Genomic DNA, 24,489 nt, shown 5'->3' with positions numbered 1-24,489 from the left:
CGACAGAGTCTCGCTCTGTCACCAGGTTGGAGTGCAGCGGCATGATTTTGGCTCACTGCAACCTCTGCCTCCTGAGTTCAAGTGATCCTCCCACCTCAGCCTCCTGAGTAGCTGGGAGCCTAGGTGTGCACCCAGCTAATTTTTTGTATTTTTTGGTAGATAGGGTTTTGGCATGTTGGTTAGGCTGATCTCGAAATCCTGACCTCAAGTGATCTGCCTGCCTCAGCCTCCCAAGGTGCTGGGATTACAGCACTTTGTGAGCTACTGCGCCTGGCCTTCCTGACATATTATAGTGACTTGAGGCAGTTAAATTATTTCCACAAATGGAATGATTTTTTTGTTAGAGTGAATTAATTTGAATGAAGTTTAGATAACATGACTCAAAGGTACAGCGCTGCCGTTCTCCCCACCCATAATCACCATGAGTGCACACCTCTCGGGGGAAGTGGAACGGGCTCCCCCACAGACAACAAGTGGGGACAAGTGGACAGAAGTTGACTCCCCTCTACCCAGTGTTGCTCTGAGTGTTACAGCTGTTCAGCTGTAACAGTTTTTTAGTATCTACGGCACTGAACTGGGGTGCCTTGTTCTTGATGTTAAAACAGAACCAAAATCACTTTCTAAGGAAAAGCTTCCCCCTGCCCACCAGTGAGCACGGGGCACACATTGAGCAGGTCAGTGGCGTTTGTTCAGGCACATACTCTGTGGGCTCCATAGTGTTGACAGGAGTGTGCCAAGCCTGCCCAGCTTAGGGGGCAGCTGAAATGCTCAGAGCCGCCTACGGTAGAGGCACTCCAAAACTTGCCAAGAAGTCATCTCAGATTCCCTGCTACTTTGTAGCTTTCTGGAGTTCCAGGGTTGAGGGAGGCCACAAAAGCAACCAAGGACTACAGGAGGAGTGGACTTTCCATCCACTTTCTACACCCGAAAAATGAGCCCTGGATTAAGCCCAGTCAAGAGAGAACCAAATATCTGTTGGGTTCAAGTATTGCTGGCCACACACACAGTATCTTTTACAGAATCGCATGTGCTGTGATGCCATCTCCCTGTGCAGGGTGGGATGGTGGGCAGGGGGAGAGGGGCTTCCTTGGGGATTTGACCCGTGGAACTCGTCTCTGTGGTAACTGAAAAGATGTAGTTGGTGACCGGGTCATTACATTACACAGATTTCTCTCACTCAGGACCCATGTGAGAAATTTCTTTTCAGCCTCAGACTTAGAAATAGCTGTGTTTTCCCTGAGCATTTTGGCTTGTTTTTACCTTGTGACTGACTAAGCTTCATTCTCTTTATTAGCTGCTAGAAAGTTCAGAGCTGACCCCACTATATAGAACTTAGTCATGTTATTTTATAAACTCAGTGGCCTCTTATATCTTGCTTTGCTCCCACTTTACCATGTTTTTCTTTTTAGCTTTGAGATTGCGTAATCTCCATATGGATATATTAGGGATTTACCTAAAATTTCCTCTTACTCTGTACTTAGATTATTCCCAGTTTTTATTTTAAGCAAAATTATGATGAATGTCTTTTGCAGAGGTTAGTACCAGCAAATGATCGTATCCTTAGCTCCACAACTTCTCAGAGGACGTGAAGTCACGTTTTTGACCACCTGCTGTATGCCAGGGACTTTTTGCACTCATGTCCCTATCCCTTCCTCACTGCATGAGGCCCAGTGTGATTTATTGGAGGAGCACTCTCAGAAGAAGAGGGGCGAGGGAGCAGGGGCAGGCAGGAGAAGAGCTGGGAGGGGTGTGCTGTCAGGTCAAAGCTAGCCTTTTTCTGATTTATGGGCTGGGAAGAGGTGGGGGAGGCCCTGGAGCATAAATCACTCTCCAGAATTGTCCCCCCTTGAAGCTGTAGGGGACAGCATCATTTTCTACCCCTGTTTCGTCATTGGCCACTGCGGGGATGTGGGGGTGGTGAGTAGCCTCCCAAGCATACTGGACAAGGAGGCTCTAGGAAGTCAAAGATAATGTACCTGGGAAGGCCGTGAGTACAAGCCACTGGCCACTGTAGCTGGCCATGGAAAAAAGTGGGAACACATCATTCTGCTCTCTTTGCCATTGAATTCCGGCCACCTTTGAAACCTTTGGCACAAGGAACCCTAGGTTTCATTTCGGCAGAAACTTGACAAGACGTCTGGGGCTCTTTGGGACGTGGTGAGTGTTAGCTCCCGAATGGTGATGGAGCATGGAGGCATCTTGTAGCTGCTGTGGAGGCAAGGCCAGCCAGAAAAGCAAATGGGCAAGACGACCCTCAGGGTGGCAGGAAAAGAAAGGGAAAAGAAACAGAAACTCCCCTTTCGGGACTCCAGCCGCGCTGCAAGGTTATAAACAGGGGGTGTAAATGGCCTCACCCAGCCCTGAGCAGGATTCTAACAGCTCCCAGGAGCCAGTGAGGAGCATCAGGAGAGCACACCCAACCTGTTTAACAATACACAGGCCTAACAGGGTCAACAGGGGCCTGTGAAACAATTCTAATGCATAAACTAAGAAAAGCATGACTAAGATAGAGAGGGAATGCATAATTTTTAAAAAGATTATAAAGAGAAAACAAAAGTAAATTTTACAGTTTTACAGAGCATCTACTTTTGTTCTCGATGAAAGTAAAAAAAAAAAAAAACGAAAGTAGTGAAAGATCAGATAGTAGAACAATAGACTGTATGAAAATGCAGTGGACTGGGAGGCAAGCAAAGATAAATATTATGGACGGGGCAAAGAAATGTTACAGTGAAACCAAGAAATCAGTGGCAGAATTAAATTATGTTATCTTCAGGAAAGAGCAGAATCAGCAGAACAGAAAGCTGATTTAATGATGTGGAGGTATTTCTGAGAAGCTCTGAGAATTAGGAGAAAAAGAACAAAGCAATGTGAAAGGATGACAGTGAGGGCTATACTGTGGAAGGTGGCAACTGGAGAATGGCAGAGAAATGGTTCCAGAATAATTGGAACAGAAGCCATTCCCTAGACAGCAAAGGAGGGTCTCCATTTCCTAAAAAGAGTGCAGCAGACCCCAGGAAAAAATATTTAAAACATTTTAATGTCAGTCAGGTGTGGTGGCTCATACTTGTAATCCCAGCACTTTGGGAGGCTGAAGTGGGTGGATCATGAGGTCAAGAGATAGAGACCATCCTGGCCAACATGATGAAACCCCATCTCTACTAAAAACACAAAAATTAGCTGGTGTGGTGGTGCACGCCTGTAGTCCCATCTACTTGGGAGGCTGAGGCAGGAGAATCTCTTGAACCCAGGAGGCGGAGGTTGCAGTGAGCAGAGATCGTACCACTGCAGTCCAGCCTGGTAATTTTGAGTCCAGTCTGCCTCAAAATAATAATAATAATAATGTCTACAAATAGTTTCATGAAATTTTTAATTTTAAAGATTAACACTTAGCAGAAAGCAAAGAAACTAGTTTCTACAGACTTTTCTGTAACATTAACGTCCAAAGTTCGAACAGTATATTCCATTGTGAATTTTAAATTCTGTATACAGCCAACTTGCCCTCCACTGTGAAGTCAAACTAAAGATATCCTCAGATATATGAGACTTCATAGGCTATTACGTCTTCTAGTTTGGATTTGCCCAAAAGCATACCCTGATACAATGATGTAGGTACAGGTAGTTTATTTGGGGGTGGGGACTTCTCAGCGGTGAATTTAGATAGAGAAGAGAGGAAAGACAGGAAAGCTGCACTTTCAGGCAGGTTACTGCTGTGGGCACGCTGGGCTTGCCTTCCTCAGAGCCTCTGAGAGACTGTGTGTAACACACCTCAGATCCATTCCCCTCCAGGGTGAGGAAGCTGCCGAAGGACTGATCCCCCAGCTCCTGTTATTCATCATGCAGAACCGTGAACCCTGGGCATGAACTCTGGCACTTCCAGCCTTCTCTAAGTATGGCCCCCACTCCCTGGGGCCAGGAAACAGCGCAGGCAGAAAGATGTGGGAAGCCTTTGACCTGGAGGGGCGTGGCTTCAGGTGACCAGGACTCTGGCTGGTTCTGGGGAATGTGAGCGAGGTCCTGGCTGCATCTGCTGTAGTCACCATGAGAACTTCATGAAAAGTAGTTATCTACAGATAAGCCACTCAAGAATACAGAAGTAGTTGAATAAAAAGTGTACCGCAGCCACATAAACATAGAATGAAGCAAAACAATTTTTATGAATACTTAACAAGAGTAAGCAAATGTAAAAAAAGTATTGCCATGGTAAATGCATAATTTAAAAGCTTAATTAAAATAATCCTATAATCTCAGTTATACCAATAACAATCTGAGAAGAAAGTTGACTTTGTGACTCCTCTGCTTCACTTTCTTCAGGAAGGAGTTCAGACTCCTCAGTTCTTCATGAGAGGCCGTCCTGAGCCTGGTCCTACGTGCCTGCCTTCCTCGCCAGACCCTGGCTCACCATGTCCTCACATACTCACTTCAGTCAGTCACCACTTAATGCCAAAGCTGCCTTTACCCAGGAATCACCGCCACCTCCATTTTTGTTCAATGAACTACTCTGCCCTTAAATCTCAGCTCAGGGACTCCCCGTGCAGGCTTCTCACCTGGCTGCACTGGATCTGTCCACAGGATGGATGGGTGGGTGGGTGGGTGGATGCCTGAGTGGGTGGATGGCTGAGTGGGTAGATAGGTGTGTAGGTGGATAACCAGCTGGGTGACTGGGCGGGCGAGTGGGTGGATGGTTATATGGATAGGTGGGTGGGATTGCTGACTGAGTGGATAAATGGGCAGGTGAGTGGATAACAGGCTGGGTGGATGGGTGGATGGTGAGTGAGTGAATGGCTGGCTGAGTGGATGGTTGGGTGGATGGGTGGGTGGATGGCTGACTGGGTGGATGGTTGGGTGGTTATTCGTCTTGTCCAAAGTTACAGAGAAACTCAAGGCCCAGATCTCCAAAGTTTCCTGTCTTCTCTGTCATCACACAGCCAATTAATTATATATTAGCTTCTAGGACTGAGTACAGAATACCCCCTGCAATGGATTTTTCTATCTTCTTCTAATGCAAGACCACTTTCATAGATTATTCTGGATTATGTTTTCTTTTGAGGGAAGGCTGCTGATAAAAACATGGGGTATACATGGATGACCGTCTACTGGCTCTTTTCTCTCCTAAATAAAGCTAACTTGAAAACGCATTATAAAAGAGGGTTTAATCTGTTGGTGGCTATTCGGCTGGCTGGTGTGTGCTGTCCAGCCAGAGCTCAGGGTATAATGGCCGCCAGCTGGGTGTCTTCAGGGGCAGGCCCAGTGCACATGTTGTCTGCCGGGCAAGGAACCAGCAAAGCTTCACTACAGAGTGATGATTCTTGGGGTGCCCTGTGGGAGGAGTGAGAGGGAGCTCCCAGGGCAGGCAGGGGAGGCGGGGGGTGTGGTCAAAAAGGAGCGTAAGGAAGAACAGATAACCGCTGCATCACACAACCACAGAGTCGCCATTCACACTGGGTTCCTGGTAGACGACTCCTCCATGAAATATAAGAGTGGTGTCCCTGGAGATGCACAGATGTACAGCTGTGTGGCCCTGGAGTCAAGGTAAAGCCTTGTTTTAATTTCTTGCTGTGGAGCCATTTGGTACAAAGGGCTTTGGCTCTTGTTGCCTTTGTGGAACAGCCATGGATTTGTTTGGACAGCAGTTACTGGGTACCTGCTACATGCCAGGGACTGTTCCAGCCACAGGGCGACACAAAGATCTAGTCCCTGCTCCCAGGGAGCTCACAGCCTAGTGGGGGCCAAAGGCGTGTCAGTAAGCAGTTAAAGCACAAGGTGCCAGCTGCTCTACAGAGGTACTGCAGAGTCGTTTGAAGCATAGATATGACAAGGCGAAGCAAGTCTTTACCACAGTAGCTAGTGCCGTGTTGGGCAGAATCCTTGGATAAGTGCTAAGGAAGGAGCTGGTGTCACTCAGCTGATGCCTACATTGCAGAACTAGGGTGGATGGGATGCGTCAGTTTATTTGGCTGGTGAAGGAGGGACCTGGGCTGGAGCAGGGATGAGAGGGCAGAAAAGAGCAAAGGACGAGGGGCAGGAGAGGAGCACCCAGTAGGATGGAAAGGGGCTGCCCATGTTCTGGTAGAACAAAGGGCCAATAACACATCTGGTGGCAGGGAGATGTCAGGACATTTTAGAAATCTGATGCTTGCTGTTACAGGCCTGTCTCCACTCATAGATTCTCAGAAGTCTCTCCTCCCCACCTCAGTCTATATTGTTTTTAGCCTATTTTGGATTTCTGCACTCATGAATGCCTCATGTGCCCAGGGGTAGGTGGGGGAGAAAAACTCGAAGGGGCTGGAGTCATGTGTACATACATCTTCATGGTATTGACTGTTACGGCTTGCATGGAAGCAGACATGGGTGTGAAAGGATAAGCATCAAGCCAGGTGCATGAGGGCGCCCAGCTGACTTTTGGGTACAAAGAAGATGCAGCAGCTTGCCACAGAGTGACGGAGGAGGCCATGCTGGGAGAGAAGGGAGAACAAGGGGTGCAGGCACCCTGGCCCAACTCTTCTACACAGCATGAGATGGTGTCTTGGTTTGGGTCTCCCAGATAGCAAGGAATTCGGGGAAATTCCTTTGGGAGATGCAAGAAACAACAGTGGTGGGTGGTGGTGAAGTGATATGGTAGGGAGGTGAAACAGTGGCGGGGAGGTGAAATGATACGGGCAGGAGGTAGTGAATGAAAAGCGAGCTGTGAAACCAGCTGCCACAGTGGGCAGTGGGGCTTATGCTCGCAGGGCAACTCTAGGAGGAGTGGGGGAGCTGGGAGATTCATACTCCTTTCCCCAAGAGTCAAGAATTGAGGTTTCCTGGGGCTATTTACATTCCCGGTACTTCTGCTCTCTCATGTGTTTGGCAGGAGAAACCTACATGGTTTTGGAAAAATGCTCTTGGGTACAGAGATGCTCCCGGGATACAGCCGCTGGCAGCTGGAAGTGCACTGCAGCATCCTGGGAGTACAAGGCATGTGGGCGGGGCTCATCAGCCTCTGCTGGAGAGGCCCACAGGGTGAGAAGTATCTCTAACCTGAGCACCTCACTTTCTAGGCTCCTAGAAGTTGTAAGCTGGTCTGACAGGGCCTCACGGAGGCTCTCATGCAAGATCTAGTAGCATAAATCTGGCAGTGCGCAGGAGTGGGGTGAGGCAGGTGTGGTGTGGGTGAAGAGGACAGGGTGAGGCAGGAGGAAGCAATGAAGACAGTGGGAAGATGGAACGTTCCAGCCTCGCCCACAGGGCAGTGGGCTCACAGCAGTGCTCAGCGGTTGCCAGGTGGGAGTGAGGGCACCCACAGGGCAGTGGGCTCACAGCAGTGCTCAGCGGTTGCCAGGTGGGAGTGAGGGCACCCACAGGGCAGTGGGCTCACAGCAGTGCTCAGCGGTTGCCAGGTGGGAGTGAGGGCACCCACAGGGCAGTGGGCTCACAGCAGTGCTCAGCGGTTGCCAGGTGGGAGTGAGGGCACCCACAGGGCAGTGGGCTCACAGCAGTGTTCAGCGGTTGCCAGGTGGGAGTGAGGGCACCCACAGGGCAGTGGGCTCACAGCAGTGCTCAGCGGTTGCCAGGTGGAAGTGAGGGCCAGGGCGGCCATACTCTCATTTTCTTATAAAACCCAGAGATATTATGACTTTGGCAGCTAATTAAAATGTTCTCTGAACATCATATGAGCCAAACAAAACATGTCCAGTGACTGCATCTAGCCTGTAGGCCACCAGCCTGGCTGTTTTCCGGATGTTCTAGTCCCATTCTCTTGCCTGCTTGTTTATGGCATGGATCTGTGTTTCTGGTAGAATTTAGTCTGTCTGTAGCCTTACTGTGTTTCATTTCTTCCCTTGGCAGCAGATAAACGAGCCAAGGAGATGAGAGTCTGACTTCAAGTGTGTGAGTGTCTGGGGTAGGAGAAGAGTGGAGAGGGTCAATGGAATGTAGTGTCCATGGAATTTTTAGAACTCATGATGTTTTGAAAACTATTTGCTGGCTGGAATATTTGTACTTCACAGTGATTGCAAGAAGTTCAAATTTTAGAAGTTGGAGTTCAAATTTTAGAAGTTGCCAGAAGTCAAATAACAGGCAACCAGTGTGGAATAGAGGAAAGTGTAGCTTTGGTGACCAGCAGATGCAGAGTTGAGATTCCAACGCTGTTTCTTGTGGCCATTGTGGCCTTGGGTCAAGGGTCTTCTCTCTGTGCCTCAGTTTCTTTCTCTGTGAAGTGGGGATTGTGCCAAGGATTAAATGAGTCCTGTACCAATACATACAGTCAGTCCCGCTTGTATATGATGGGTACCTACCATGGTAGTTATAGCTCATTCATTTGCCCAGAAGAGATATATTGATCACCTACTTCAGACCAAGATTAAATGCTGAGGGAGAAGAGGAAAATAACGTCGAAATATAGAACATAGAAGGTATGTCAGGGGGTGATAGCTCTTCCTTTTAAACCGAAAATTAGAGTCATTGTCTTAAGGCTGGAGAGAGAGAATGGGTGTATGTGTATGTGTGCGCACGCGTGTGTGTGCGTGTGTGTCTACATACAATAAAAAAGAAATAGAGACAGTGTTAAACTGAACATTTTTTAATTTAATGAGTTGCTCATATTTAAGAAAATTACATGAAAATAGGAAGCAGTAAATATAGGTCAGTTCAATAAATGTGGTGGCTTTCGTGACTCCTGGTTTTTAAAAAAACAATGCTTGATCCGGGCGTGGTGGCTCAGGCCTGTAATCCCAGTAGTTTGGGAGGCCAAGGTGGGTGGATCACGAGATCAAGAGATCGAGACCATCCTGGTCAACATGGTGAAACCCCGTCTCTACTAAAAATACAAAACATTAGCTGGGCATGGTGGCACGTGCCTGTAATCCCAGCTACTCAGGAGGTTGAGGCAGGAGAATTGCCTGAACCCAGGAGGCGGAGGTTGCGGTGAGCCGAGATCGCGCCATTGCACTCCAGCCTGGGTAACAAGAGTTAGACTCTGTCTCAAAATAATGATAATAATAATAATGCTTGCTTGCTTTTTTTTTTTTTTCATTTACTTACCATTTGCTTAAGTATTGGAGTTTTTGGTTTAGGGACATTGACTCTTTAAAACCCAAGATATGTAATTGTTCAAATATATGATGCACGTAATACATGACAGCGAAGTGTAGAGAATGAGGAGAATACTGCCCTCCAGAAACAATGGCAGGGGGCTAGGTCCTGAGTCTCTCAGACTGGGCAGGGAGGCAGCTGCTGCAAAGGGCTAGAGGAATGTGGTTTGGGATTCAGCCTTTTTCTCAGGTAGGCAGTGATGGGCCATTGGTGGGTTTTGAGTGAGGTCTGGACTGAGAGCAGAGAAGGAAGAACAGAGGCTGGAGACCTCTTACAGGAAGAACAAAGGAACAGCGCCGACAGGCCAGGAAGGTAGAGGCCCAGTGTCGGGGCTTCTGGAAGGAAGACAGGTGAGGAAGAGTCCTCACTCCTGACCATGCTGCAGTGCACAGAGCACTGTAAGCTCATGAGCAGTGTACTTTGTGCCTGGCATCAGTTGGCCGTAAGTCACTGAATTTGGCTGATGAGAGGTTGCATCGTCTTCTAATCCCCTTGAGAGACTGAGATAGGTGGATAGGCCCTAGGTCCTTAATTCCTCCACGGCAGGGCACTGTGGGAGGGGTGAGGACCTTAGAAGGGAAGCACACTTTTGCCGTTTCTAAGGAGTGTAATTTGAGTTCCAAAGTAAACTGGTCTTCCAAGTTGGGCTTTGGAGGCAGTAAGGTACCAGGTCAACCTTCAGGGCTTTCAGTGGCTTGTTTTTTTATGATGAAAGGCATCGAGGGCTTGTAAGTTTATTTTCTTATCAAGTGATTCTTCAGTTTGTGTCTGCCTTTACCGCAGAAAGGGCGGTCCCTTTCTTCCAGGAGTGGTTCTGTCCTCGCGTTCAGGGCAGCCCACTCAAGATGGCGCCAGGTGAGAAAACAGACACTTGCTAATCTAGATACAGCAGGAAGAACTTAAACACTTACGTGTTTGCATACCTTTATTTGAAGGAGTGCTTTGGCCTGTTTTTAGACAGAAGTTTCCATGCAGAAACTGGACCTGTGCAGGCGAACAAAGCAATTTGTTTAAGCAGAGCCGGGAAATCAAGCATTGGGCAACAGAATGGTTCTTAGGCAGAAGTGCGCCTCATTCCCGGTGCTGCGGCAGGTTACAGCCCTCCTTCACTCTGCCGCTGGCATTCAGGGCCAGAACTGATTTTCATTGTGTTCTGCTTTCTCTGGTGTCTCTCCTCAAGTTAATAGTGGCCTCAAGTAAAATGCAACCCTTAGATGTTTGTAGTCATCTTGGCCCGGCCATTAAGATGATGAATGAACTTGCTGCTTTCCCTGGTAAGAGAGCCCTGAGGGTGGATGTCGATACTCAGAAAATAATAAGTCTTTTCCGCCCCCTTCCTGTCTTTAATCCAGTGCCCCCAGCCCCCTGGTGACTCTACCTTGAACTTCCTGCATAACCCCAGGTAGAAAAGCCTCACCTGGCTCTAGGCCCACTTGAGGCTCTAACACAAAGGCAAGCTCTTTATCTTGCTTTGTTGGTCTTCCCATCCGCTTATCAGAGGGAAACTGGCACTCCCCAGAGACCCTGCGGCATTTCTTGGTTCCTTTTGTAGGCCCTTCCCTTCTTCCTTGAGAGGACAAGAGGAGGTGGCGGGGAGCAGGCACCCCGAGCCAGGGTTTGTATTTCCTCACCTGGATTACCTGTGGGCCTAGCATCAGGGAGCCCCCAGCCTTGACGGGGACTGCCCGGGAGAGAGGCTGGGCCCTTCCTGCAGCAGTGGGCAGTGAGGAAGTGGTGGAGAAACGCAGATGTCCATTTCAAATCACAAGGCTGCTTCAGTGTTCCGTGGCGGGGCTCAGCTTTCACGTGTATGAAAAGCTTCATTTGTGTATTCACTGCGTTTGGAAGGAAGGCTATGTTTTGCTTTAGAAATGTCAACAGAGCCGTAGCTCCGACAAGGATCAGTTAAGAAGGACGTTTCCCAGAGCTGAAAACTTGAGTGAATCCGTGGGGGGAATTTAGAAAACATGTGTTAAACCTCTGGATTTTTTTTTTCTAGCTAATTGCAAAACAGCAATTTAATAATTTCCTCTTTTAAGAGGAAAAGGGGCAGTCTTGGATTTTAAATCTTTTTTCTAAAGCAGCACAGCATCTTTTAAAAAGAAAGCCACGATAAACGGCTAAGCTAAGGCGAATGAAATAAAATTTTAAAAATCGAGAACTTCGGTGTCCTAGTCTGGTTTCCCTGAGCAGATCCTGAGATGAGGGCTCACATGCAAGTGGTTCACGAAGGAGGTGTTTCCAGGGGAAGACAGGGAGTGGAGAGACGCAGGGTAGGACAGAAACTCAGGCAGAGTCCCCCAGAGTGTGGCCTCAGCCTGTCTGCAAGGGGGCTCGACGTGTGAGTTACACCACGGTACTGGCCCATCTCCAGGTTAGGAAGCTGGGTTTTTGTTCTCAACACCAGTCATTGGTTAAGGGCCACTAGGGGAGGAATGAAGGTCCCAGGCACTTTCCACCCAAGGGTGAGGTACAGACAGCAGGGCTCCAATAGCCTCAGGGCAGAAGAAGACCCACAGTCCTGGCTCTTGGAAGCCAATGAAGACTGAAGCCACAGTGTGTGCGTATAAAGGGAGTCCACGGAGCGTTGGGTGGGGCATTGAAATTGTCTTCCACAGTAGGTTTACCTGCAGCTGGTTTCCTTCATGTTCTGAAGGGTGTATGACAAGCATGTTGATGAAGGTCTTTGAACGCTTGAGGTGTTTGCGTGATATTCTGTGTCAGTTGCACACGGGATGTTTCTGCCAGCGTCTGAATTGGGGAATTGACATATATAGATGCGTGTGGAATTTAACAGAGACTGTGAATGTACAGCTGCAGTCCATCACCACCCAGCTTGCCAGAGCTGTCATTTTATCCTTTTGAAGCTGGGCTTATAGACAGCCTGGGCTTCCATTGCCCCGTGCTCTGCCTGTGATGTGTGGTGGCCCCTGGCATCGTTCGTACTCAGGCATCTGGGCATAACTAGTGAGCCTGTCCTGCTCTCCCTAGCAAGTCTGTGTTTTAAATCAGTTGGGAATATGTTCGGATATATGTAACAGAAAAGCCAATTTTTTTAGCAGCTGATCCTCATGAGATTTTTGTTTTTCTTTGGCAATAATAAATTGAGAGGTGGGCATTTCAGGGCTAGTATGAACCTGCATGGTGCCCACATGAACCCCGCTCCTTCTGTCTTTCCTCTCAGTCTGTCTTCATAGGGGGTTTCAAAGGCTGCTCTTTCCCTGATTCTGCTTTTTGGTTTCCACTTCCAACACTACAGCTGCATTCCAAGCAAGGAGGAGGAGGGGGACAGAGGACAAAATGTCTGCCCCCTTTTAAAGAGCTTTCCTCGAGCTCCACTTGACATTCTCTACGTACATCTCACTGGCCAGAACCATGCCACAAGACGGGGTGGCAAATGAATTTCCTCAGCCGGGCACATTGCCACTCTAGACAGACTCAGAGTTGTGTTTATTGGGAGGGAGGGAAGAGTGGCCACTGGGAAGCACCAGCAGAGTCAGCAGGGCAGAGACCTGAGCGAGGCAGTTTGTGAGTGTGTATCCCTGAGATTAGCAGCAGAGCTGGGGAAGGACACCCGGTGAGTCCATTCCCTTTGGTAGATGTCAGACCCTGATAAATAAGGTGGTCTTTATCTGTCCACCTTATCCATCCTCACTGACATGCGTATTTATTATTTCATGAAATGAAGCCATTTCAATGATGTTGTCCATGTATTTGGATTCCTGTCCTTTAGCAGAGGTGCCGCAGCTCCCTACTTAGGCCAATCCGTGCAATAGAACCAAGTTCCAGAACCTCGTCCTTCAGACCATTTAGTGTATATCATTTCCAGGCCCTTCTTCACTGTTCTGTTCCTCACTCCCTGTGCTGTCTCTAGCTTGCCATCTTCCTTTTTAAAATAGAACCCGGGCCTGAACTGCAGTCCACCCAGCCCAGCGTAGCTATTACTGTCCCCAGTCTAAACATGGTACTTCTGTTAAGGTGGTGGCCATGGCACAATTATGTTGATGCTTGAGGCAGCCCCTTTTTTATTTTCCTGGTCTTTTTAAGTTATTTGGAAGTGTAATCATGTCATTGTTAGCCCCCTACTCAAATGCGGTCCATGAACCAGCGATGTGCCATCCCCTGGGAGCATGTTAGAAATGCAGAATTTCAGGCCCCAGCCCTGAGTGGTCAGGATATGCATTTTAACAAGATCATTGGGTGTTTGTATGAAAATAAAAAAAACAGGGTGAGATGCCTAGGGCCTCAGAGGAAAATCTCAACTTAAAATGGTCAGGGGGCTCCCTTTTTAGAGATGAGAAAGTCACTCAGAGGCTGCCATGGCCTAAGATTGAGACAAAGAGAATGTGTCTGTGTACAGCTAACGTAAAGGAAAAAGGGTTCCCTGGGCAGAGAGTGGCTGGAGAGGCGACTGTACTCAGACTGGCTGTGTACTAACAGGTAACGTACAGGACAAGCATGGCCTCCCCCTGGCTAACTCCTGTAGTTGTTCCTCAGCCTTCTTTCTGGACCCGTCACCATCTATTGGCACAGATAACAACTACCTCTTTTTTTTAGTGGGGATGGGGGGAGGTCTTTAATAGCATGTTTAGAATTGAGGTGTAATTTACATACAGTAAAATGCACACACGTAAGTGTACAGATCAGTAATTTTTATACATGTCGACGCCCCTGTAGCCACCACCTACATCAAGAAGCAGAACATTCCAGACAATCCCCTCATGCTGTTTCCCAGGCAATATCTGCACCCCCTCCCAGAGAGGATATTTGAACTGTTATCAACATAGATCAATTTTCCTGTTTTTAAATTTTGTATGAAACATAATAATCTAATATGTGCTTTTTGTCTAGCTTCTCGACCTATTGGTTTTGAGATTAATGCATATTATATGTGTATGTGTATGTATATGTATATTAATATATATTAATTATTAGTGCATGTTCTTTTTTGTTGCTATGTGGAATTCCATCATGTGAATAAGCCACAATATGTTTTCTCCATTATCCTGATGATTGACCTTAAAGTTGTTTCTGGTTTTATCTTCTATGAATAAGGATACTATGATCATTTTTGTACCAGTTTTCCTGTGGACTTTTTAAATTTATTGAATAAATGCTAGCAAGTGTAGGTGCTGGATCAAAGGGTTAGAAACTGCCAAATAGCTTTCCAAAGTAGTTCCGCCTTTTACACCCTCACCAGCAATATATGAGAGTTCAAGTTGGTCCCCATCTTTGTCTACTCTTAGTATTGTCAGTCACTTTCATTTTATCCATTCTGGTATGTAATTGTATTTCTTGGTGGTTGAGATCTGCATCTCCCCTATGGCTAAATAAACACCTTTTCTTGTGCCCCTCAGCCATTGGGACGCTTACTTTATAAAATCCCTGTTCACGTCTTTTCCACCCGCTTCTTCTGGGGACACTTTTCTTCTCCTGTGCTATGGGACACTCCCGACCACAGCTCTCCTCACTGACCACTCCTTCTCTGCCTCCTTTGTTGGAGTCTCCTTGTCTTGCCAGCCTTTCAACACTGGAGAGCCCCAGGGTGCAGTCCTTGGAATCCTTTTATTCTGTGTGTATGCATTCCCTGGATGAGCTCGTCAGGTCTCAGCTTTACATCATGGACATGCCGACAACTCCTGAACTCCAGCCTTGGGTACCAGGTTGCCTGTTCAGCCTCCCCACTTTCTGTCTAACAGGTTTCTCACACTTAAGATGTCAAAAGTGGATTCCTAATCCTCCTGACACCTATTTCACTTGTAGGAAACAGCAACTCCATCCTTCTTGGCTCTGCCTTTTCTCTCATACCCCACATCTGTTTCTCAAGTAGCCTGTTGGCTGATCCTATGGAATATCTCATAATCCAGCCACTTCTCACCATCACCATTGCTTCCATCCTGGTCTGAGTCACCATCGTGTTTTGCCTCATTACTGATTCACAATAGCCTCCTTCATAGTTGGTTTCCGTGCTTCCACCTTTACCTCTTACACTCCTTTGCTCAGAAGCCTCCAGTGGCTTCTCATCTCATCGTAAAGCTTAGCTTTTTGTAATACCTAGAAGACCTGGTCCCATTGCTGCGTCTCTGAACACGCATCCTATCACTTTCTCCCTTGTCCTCTCCACTGTAGCTACAGTGGGCTCCTCTGCTCCTTGAAACACGCTAAGCCTACCCCTGACTCAGGGCCTTGACACTGGCTCTTCCCTTAAATAGGCCCATAGGCCACTCTCTTATTTCCTTCTTGTCTCTGCTTAAACGTCACCTAATGAGAAATATCCTGCTACTCCAAACACCCTATCCTGTCCCCTTTATCCTGCTTTTCTCCATAGAACCTGAGACCATCTAGCATACTATTTATTTTATTTTTTGAAACAGAGCCTCCCTCTGTCACCCAGGCTGGTATACAGTGGCATGATCTCGGCTCACTGCAACCTCTGCCTCCCGGGTTCAAGCAATTCTCCTGCCTCAGCCTTCCGAGTAGCTGGGATTACAGGCCCATGCTACCATTCCCAGCTAATTTAATTTTTTGTCTTATTAGTAGAGATGGGGTTTTGCCATATTGGCCAGGCTGGTCTCGAACTCCTAGCCTCAAGTGATCTGCCCTGTCAGCTTCCCAAAGTGCTGGGATCACAGGCGTGAGCCACTGCCTCTCTCTGGCGTACTGTTTGTTAGTTGCTGATTGTCTTAATCCTCCTGCTGGAATTAGGTTAGGTTTATCCATGTAATACGGAATGACTTTTTTGAGACGAGCTCTCACTCTGTTGCCCAGGCCGGAGTGCAATGACACAATCTTGGCTCACTCCAACCTCCACCTCCCAGAACCAAGCAATCCTCCCAGCCTCCAGAGTAGCTGGGACTGCAGGCATATACTACCATGCCTGGCTAATTTTTGTATTTTTTGTAGAGATGGGGTTTTTGCCATGTTGCCCAGGCTGGTGTTGAACTCCTGAGCTCAAGATATCCACCCACCTTGGCCTCCCAAAGTGCTGGGGATTACGTAGTGAGCCACCGCCCCTGGCCTGGAATGACTTTTTATTCAGTGATTCATACCTAGTAACTACAGCAGTGCTAATGTGATAGGATCTCATTATTTGTTGAATAAACTAATGGATGGTTAAATAAACTGAATATTTGTTATTTGTTGAATAATGGATAGAAGATGGATATGTCTTTCTCTGTACTTTATGAGCACTCTTTCAGTTACTGTTTTATATTACACTCGTAGTTTTAAGTAAAGTAGTTTTTAAAAACTAGTAAACAATGTAATGGATTGGAGAAGTATGCTAATTCCTTATCTCCCTGAAAACGGAAACCATCAGAAATCAGAGAAAGGCTCCCCCCACCTGGTGGTCACGTCTTGCTGTATGGGATCAGGCCTGAAAAGTGAGTTAGGTCCGTTGATGCTGGAACTTATCACTGAGGAGCAGCCTATGTCTGTGCCTTCAGGGGTGACAGACAGTGGACCAAGGCCATGCCTGCAGATTCCTCCATGTACCCCTCATTTGAAGCCAACATCTGTTTACAGCCAGAACAGTTCTTTGTTGACATGGGTTTCTGCAGTAGCCCACGTTTGCAGCCCGTTCGTAGGGCTGGAGTGTATGCTCAATCCTACGGACTTGAGATCATCTGTGCTATGGGTTCTTTAAAACAATCCCAAGTAACACCCACATCTTGGTTAGGTATCCCCAGAAGCAAATCCTGAGATACGAATTCAAGTTTAAGGACCTGTAGTTTGTCTGGGAGGTGAAGGTAGGGGATATATTATGAAGTGAGAGAGAGAAGAGAAAGCAGCAGAAAAGGACAGGGGGTCAAGCCAGCCACAGCTCGGGGCAGCTGGGCTTACTCCACTGGGGAGCCCTGGGTCCACAGAAAGCTCCTTGCGGTTCTTTTTCCTGAGTGGTGAGGAGTCTGGGGCCTTTATCCACCTGCCCCCAACAGTTGTTGACTGAGGGCTGCTCCTGAAGGCATTAAGATCTTGACGCTGCTGGCTTGCTGTTTACAGGGCTAGAGCAGCTTCATGACTAGAAAACGTCCTCAGGTGAACAATTGCGGGTGTTGGCAGCTGGAGACATGGGGCAGGAGATCTGGAGGAGCACCAGTGGGGTCTGCTACAACCTGTGACAACCTCACAGACGAGGCAGCCTCGCTCCTCAGTGACTGGGCCCATCTCTCTGTCATTCACCCTTCTTTCTGATCCTCACTAAGACAAAATACAGAATGCAGAGCAGCCGTTCACGGGCTGTAGCATTTGAGGAGATTAAATACAGCGCTCCAACCACACAGGCCATCTGGAAGCTTTGGCCTCCAGAGGGGACACAGCGAGGTCATCTCTGCTTTCAGGGAGCTCTCAGAGTCTGGGAACAGATGTACATGGCCCACTAGAGTGTGGCTCAGGCCCAGGGTGGATTGGGGAAAACGTGATTAATTTAGCACTGGAGGAGCCTGTTTGTAGCCAAGGCTGCCAACATGCAGAAACCAGTTAGAAGGGCTTAGGTGGTGAGGGTACAGGTCTCCCTGTGAAGCTGGGTGACAGTCATGGTAATTACAATCACCTACTATAGCGGCACAATGAGCCATTATAAAAATGAAGAAACTGGGGCTCCAGAAAGATTTCTCAGCTCTAGGATGATGCAGCCAGGAAATAGCATAGCTGGGATTCGAGCCCAGCCTATCTGAACACTGAGCTTGTGTTTTGTCCACTGTGCATGCATTTCTCCCCGATGAAGATTTGCCTTCATCCAAGGGGAATGTCTGTGTGAGACAGTGACAGCCTCTGACAGATTCCTGCAGATTGGCCAGGTGGTTAGAGCTGTGCATTGAGAGGTCTTCTCCAAGGTATCCATTTTCTTCTGGGAGGGTTAAAGAAGGACCTTGCAAAGCCCATGGCCTTTGAATAGAGAGCTCTGTTCTATCTGTAGTGACTCTCCTCAAAAGGCAAATGCAATTCTCTAAAGCTTTACCAAAAACCTTCTCTCTAAAGGCAAAAAATGAGATGGCTGCTCTCTGGGGTGGAGCAGAGAAAAACCATGAGGCAGGAGAGCGGGGCTGTATTCGAGAGGGTGGGAAGTGGCCCAGGAGACCTCACAGTGCGGTGAGCTGTGGGAGACTTCACTGTGTGGTCAGCTGCAGGAGAGGAATTGCTAACCCTCCTCTTAAGAATGTCGCTCTCTTGACAGTCACAGTTGGAAAATGTGCAGTCTTGGGGTACCTCCTTGCCTGGGCATCTTCATTATGAAAGCTCAGTCTTTCTAAATGCAGCCCAGCTCTCCTCTGAAAAGAGACTTGAGAATTCCATTGACACTGAGCACCTAGGAACCAGAGACCCTGAAACCCAACGGTGGATCACATAGGGGGCCTGTCCCTGGGGAATGCACAGCAAAAGAGCTCTGCCTCCCAGCAGGCTCCAGGTGTTGGGGTGAACGGAGGTCCCGCTGCTTCCTCTGCTCCCTCGTAGGTCTCCCTGGGGACATATTTTTTTGAACATATTTTGCTCATAAATTCTCATCTCAGGGTCTGCTTCTAACCAGACCTAAAACAGATAGGTCCCCCCTTTTTTAATTAGTAACCTTGGTTTATCATAGCAGAAACTTCCCAAATTACCAATCTGAACAATTAGATATGTTTTAATTTTTTTTTACGGCCACAATCTTTTCCTTCACATGAACCTGTTTGGATTATCTTACCTCTGCAATACAACCTAACGTAAGTCTACTTTGAAAGTATTTGTTCTGAGAGATTATTTGTTCTGAAGGAGGCCCAATCCAGTTCAGTGCAATCTAAAGTTTTTGATCAGTTGGGTTGCTGAGATTACAACTTTCTTTTTCATTAACTATTAATACTTATTGACATGTTAAGTTTTTAATCTTACTTTTTTTGACCTTTAAAAAAGATCAATTATATCTTAAACGTTTCACCTTCTATTTGGTTATTGCGTATCCTTCTTTATTTAGTATATTTGTTTCTATAGTCATAAACAAGATTTCTCTGTAATTTTATTTCCTGTGTGTTTGTCAGATTTTGGTGGCAGACTCCTGCTGATGTTTGTGAAAATAAGCAGAAAGCTTGCACTTCTCTCTGCTCTGAAGACACAACCACCGTAGCTGCAATGGCAGGGAGTGGGAGCTGACCCTTACTGAGAGCTTCTTTATGTGCCAGAGGCTGCTCAGCACTTAACTTTTATTAACGTGTTTAATCCTCACAGCGAGCCAGTGAGGCATGTGCAGTTACCATCTCAGTTTTCCTGGTGAGGAAACCATGGCTTAGCAAGGTTAAGGAAGTGATTCAACTTCCTTAGTGAGTGGCGGGGCTGAGATTCAGGCGCAGACAGGCTGGTACCTAATCTCCCTGCCACAGGTGCCAGCTTCCTTGGTGAGTGGTGGGACTGGGGTTGAGGCACAGGCAGGCTGACTCCAGTGTGCTGTAATGCATCTTCTTTGCATAAAGAGGCTTATTTACATGTCTGATGGGGTGTGCTGGCTGCCCACGTGGCTTTGTAGATATCACCCTCTGGAGGGCCAGGTGCTTGTGAATTAGATCTTTCTCATTACATCTTGGCCAGTTTTTCGTGCAGGGGGGCGATGGGCAAGGAAGCATTGATGAATTTTCTGAGACAGCTGCGATTTGTCTAAACAAGGCTTTCCCTTCAGTACCCAAGGATTCTGGCACACAGACCCGGCTCCCCACCAGTCTCCCCTGGAGTGAGCTTTCTTGAGGTACCCACATGTCTCCACTCCAGGTCCTGGAAAGCTGGCAGCAGCCTCACTCTTGGGTTTTCCTCTCTGGAATTAATTTGTCCCCAGGTGAACTCAAAAGGAAGAGCACCTATGAGAGCTTTGCCCTTGAATGGGGCCGGGAAGGTGGAAATAGCATGGTCTATCCTGCTTTCTCATTTGCCATTGAGCACTGAATGATTGGAAGTGGAGTACAATGTGAAGTCTTATCCTTTGTGAGTCAGGTGGCTTGGGCTGTCTGCACACACTGTCTCTGACTCCACCACCACCATCCAACTCAGGCCCTATATCATTGGGAAAAACCCAGATTCTCTGCAGGAATACAACACAAGTGACTTGCTAGATGCTGGTGGCTTTGTACTGTTGGCATGGTGGGTCTGAAACTCTTACACCAAAGAAATCAGTAAGTTATGGAATCATTGACCATATCCTGTGTCAGCGGGAATCCTGTTCTAGTTTCCTAGTGTGCAGAGTACAATGCGGGTGATACTGGATTGTAAAACATCTGTGATTTTCATGGGATAAAAGCCATTATTTTTGTTTGCTTTACTTTAAGTCAAAAGCAATTTCTACCAGTAAGAGACTGAATGAATTACAGGAACTCCCTTGTTTGCATGGGTCAGAGCTAGGCATTGTGAAGATAATGATTTACCTCGATTTCAGGGGTCTCAAGGAGTTAGTGCCCCTCTGGTCAGTACCACACTTACAGATGGGAAAGTGGGTGCTTAGAATGGCATGAGTGTTGGCTGGCCTGATCAGCAGTGGGATCACAATGGCATTCACTCTTTCCTTCAGCGCAGTTATCATGTGTTTAACAGGTATTAAGCATACAATTATCATTTTTCCTTACTTTAGAAGATAAGCCAAAAAAAAATTGACCTTAATGAAAATAGAGGATTTTTAATGGAGACCAGAATTTTTATTATAAAAGTACCGTTTACACGTGTGGTCACTGCTGACAGTCATTAGTTCGTGGATGGATCCAAACTTTGAATCTGAATCTTGTCATAGAAGGGTGGAAGCCCACGTTGTAAAAGACCTAAAAGATTGCATGTTACATATGGAACAAAGCCCTGGGAAACGAAACGGTCTGTTGAAAGTCACAGGCCAAATGACATAGCAGGTTTTCGGTCCTTGTTTAAGAAAACTAAATCAAGGTTCAGAATAGTTTCTTTGAATTTCTTCCGCCTCTCTGAACGTGCAGCTTGGTGCAGAAGAGCTCTGAGGCCCCCTCCCAACCCTCGTTTTTCAGCTCAGGGGTACCTTGTGTATTCCGTGAAATGTTCTACCTGCTTTCTAGCCAGTTGCAGTGTGCAATATTAGTTTTGGCTTTGGGAAATAAGGTTTCTTTGACTTGGCTGGAAGTATACAGCAACCATTTTATTTTTCTTATGCCTCATGAATTAATAGGGCAGTGAGAGGGAAGAGCATGCATACGGAGCATTTGGGCTTTTTTAAAGCAGTGATTCACCCAACTTTCTAGTATAAAACACTTCCTCTGGCCCAGCCCGAGCAAACTCTCACCCGCTGCTCAGTCCTCCCATTTGTTCATCTGGAAAGAAGGAATGTTGTAGTGGGGCCAGACCCCATGTGGTATCTTCCTTTTCTGAAGTCATCCATTCATTCTGTTCCTGGTGGGGACTTAACGCTAGAGGCAGCAAAAAATGGAAAGGCTGGTAGAGAGTCTGGCAGCTCTGTGGGGCGGGCGTGCCATTTGGGGGAAAGTGCGAACGTGGGGTGGAAGTGAAACCAGAGGAAGTTTGACTTTGCAGAGTGAGGACCCAGGCAAGTTGAGTTTTATGCTGTGGCTCCATCTCCTTCCCCTGCACACGAGTTGGCCCCAGGAGGACCCCGTGTCCTGGACTTTTCCTGCTAGCCCTTCAAGCTATCAACATGCCCTCTCTCCATCTTCTCCCTCTGGAAATCTCCCTCTAGGTCTCAGCTGGGCTGTCTGGACTTTTTGATTCTGCTTCTTCCCAAAGTGCTGTTTTCCATTCTTTTTCCTGAGATGTACTGACTCAAGGGTAAATGGTACCTGTCAGTTGCAAAGCCTGAAGCCATAGATGCATAGGTGCAAGTGGCTTATTTGAGTAGTGATCCCAGGAGGTAAGAAAGAAGGAAGAAAAGCCTGAAAGTGGGTATGTCTTTGAGGTCACTTCCATTGGTGCTGAGACTTTTTGAGACGCATGTAGACAGTCACCCAGGGATGCTTGCCTGCAGGACAGGAGACTGGAGCACTCACCCCCCAAGCTCCAATCCCAGGTGGTTAAGGGTTACCTCCAAGGAATGGATTGTCCTGCCCTGGCCAGGGGGTTACTGAGTTTGGGGGCCCTCAGAACACTACTGAAGATGGTGCAAAGCTGAAACCATCAGAGGTGGGCCAGAAGGAAGTGACACAGAACATCTAAGGCGTATTCTAAGCGATTTCCGACCCTGATCCCAGCCCAGGATCCCAGAACAGGAGTTCAACCTGTAATTGCTTTCTGACATTGGAGCAAAAGCATCAGCAGTTCCTCTCACAACCACAGTCAGTTTACTAGGATTTTTCCATAGGCTCAAAGAAAAGACCATCTATGTTCTACGTAGAGATGAACAAGTAAAAGTTTGTGCTCTGGAGGGGTTTGGGGTCGGGATTGAATCTAGACCTCGCTTCTTTCTGATCCCTGTTCTTGACACTGGATGTAAATTAAGAAAAATGTTGAATCTAAAATTATCTTAAAAGTTAGGACATTTAACCTCTACTGTACAAGAAGTTATCACCTAAGCAAACAAAACCCAGACTTTGAAAAAGGTAAAAATAAGGAACTGATTTACTTTAATCACAAGTTTCTTCTGCTTACAAAATGATTCATACTGAAATTTAAAAAACTTTCTTAACAAAGTTCAGTGCAATTCACATAAAAAAAATCAAATGTACTTCAGTAATTTGTAAATATTTACTTAAGGATTTAGTAATTTAGTAATGTTTAGTAATTTTTTTCAATGAGGTCTTTTCTGTTTAAGTGGGTTCTCAGAAGTGGTTGCACCTTCAGCAGGCAAGGAAAAGATTTCTTTGAAGACATTTATGAAACACCTCTCCTGTTTTTATTATGTTTGTGTTCTTCTTACATTTCTTTGTATTTGCAGTACCCTCAAGTACTTTGAAGGTTTGGGGACAGCAAATAAAATTGATAGCCATCTTTTGTCATGTATCTTCTGAGTTGGTTGTTTTTCTGTGTTCAGAATCTCACTCCTCAGCGCCCAGGAGAACACAAGTGCAAAGTGAAATGAGGCGACGTCAGGGTCGCCTGTGCACGTTCCGCTTCTCTCAAGGCTCTGCTTCTCCTCTTTCCAGTAGATGAGCTTGATCTCACCACCTGGATCTCACCACCTGGAGCCTAGGAAAATCCATGCTACTGGTCTGCAATTACTGTTTAATTATTCCTCTCTACTGTTTTCACCTGTGGATATCAGTTCTACCTCTCCTTGGGGCTTTAACCAAAAAGGAAGAATTGGCCGTGGCTTCTTAGAAAGTGGTGTGTGGACAGGCTGGGGCTGCCCTGCCCTTGGCTGGCAGCACAGGCTCTGCAAAGGGGGTGGGTGGGTGACCACATATCATGGCCACCCCTTCCCGAGTGCTTCCTGTGGGCTAGGCAGGACCGAGATAGCTCGAAGGCTTCCCATTGGTTCTCCACAGCAGCTCTGTATTCATTGGCGGAACAAATCACCCCCATTTCTCTTTCCTTGTAACTCTAGGGGTCAGCTAGGCAGGTTTTCAGTTCTGGGCCAGGCTCAGCTGTTCTTGGCCATCCTTGCCCATGTGTCTGTGGTTAGCTGCAGGTCAGCTGGAACCCAAATGTGTGAGATGACGGGAATGGTTTAGCTGGTGGCTCCCATCTCCTAGCAGGCGGGCACAGGCTCCTGTAGGGTTCCAAAAGAGTGAGTAGAAGTTCCAAGGCTTTTTGAAATCTAGGCCTGGAACAGACAGCATCATTTCTGCTGCATTCTGTTGGTGAGAGCAAGCCATGATTCCAGCTCAAATTCGAGGTGGGGGAATAAAGTCTGTCTCGTGGTGAGAGTAGCTGCAAAGTCAAAACTGCGAGGGGTGAAGTTAAAGGGAGGGTGGGGAGTTGTCATTCTGGCAAATTACTCCAACTTCTGAGCACTAGGTATAATTATCCCACTGGTTCTCAACCAGGGATGATTTTGTCCCCTAAGAGACAGTTGACAGTTTTTGCAGAAATTTTTAGTTTCCACTAGTGCAGTGCTATTGGCATCTAGTGAGTATGCCAGGGATGCTGCTAAATACCCACCAATGCACAAGACAGCCTCCCACACAACAAAGAATTACCCACCAATGCACAGGACAGCTCCACACACACAACAAAGAATTATACAGCAATACACAGGACAGTCCCACACACACAACAAAGAATTACCCAACAATGCACAGGACAGCTCCACACACACAACAAAGAATTACCCAACAATGCACAGGACAGCTCCACACACAACAAAGAATTACCCAACAATACACAGGACAACTCCACACACACAACAAAGAATTATCCAGCAATGCACAGGACAACTCCACACACATAACAAAGAATTACCCAACAATGCACAGGACAGTCCCACACACACAACAAAGAATTATCCAACAATGCACAGGACAGTCCCACACACACAACAAAGAATTATCCAACAATGCA

General features: G+C 47.0%; 1 protein-coding gene across 3 annotated transcripts in view; it reads left to right on the top strand.

The window, feature by feature from the left end:
- The window catches only part of ITGA9 (integrin subunit alpha 9), a 368,469-nt gene that overhangs the window by 223,377 nt on the left and 120,603 nt on the right, over positions 1–24,489 (top strand). The window lies entirely within an intron of this gene.

The sequence above is a fragment of the Cebus imitator genome, unplaced genomic scaffold, assembly GCF_001604975.1.
Source record: "Cebus imitator isolate Cc_AM_T3 unplaced genomic scaffold, Cebus_imitator-1.0 Scaffold391, whole genome shotgun sequence".
Lineage (NCBI taxonomy): Eukaryota > Metazoa > Chordata > Mammalia > Primates > Cebidae > Cebus > Cebus imitator.
Note: the sequence above shows the minus strand (reverse complement) of the source record. Positions and strands in the feature narration are given on the sequence as shown.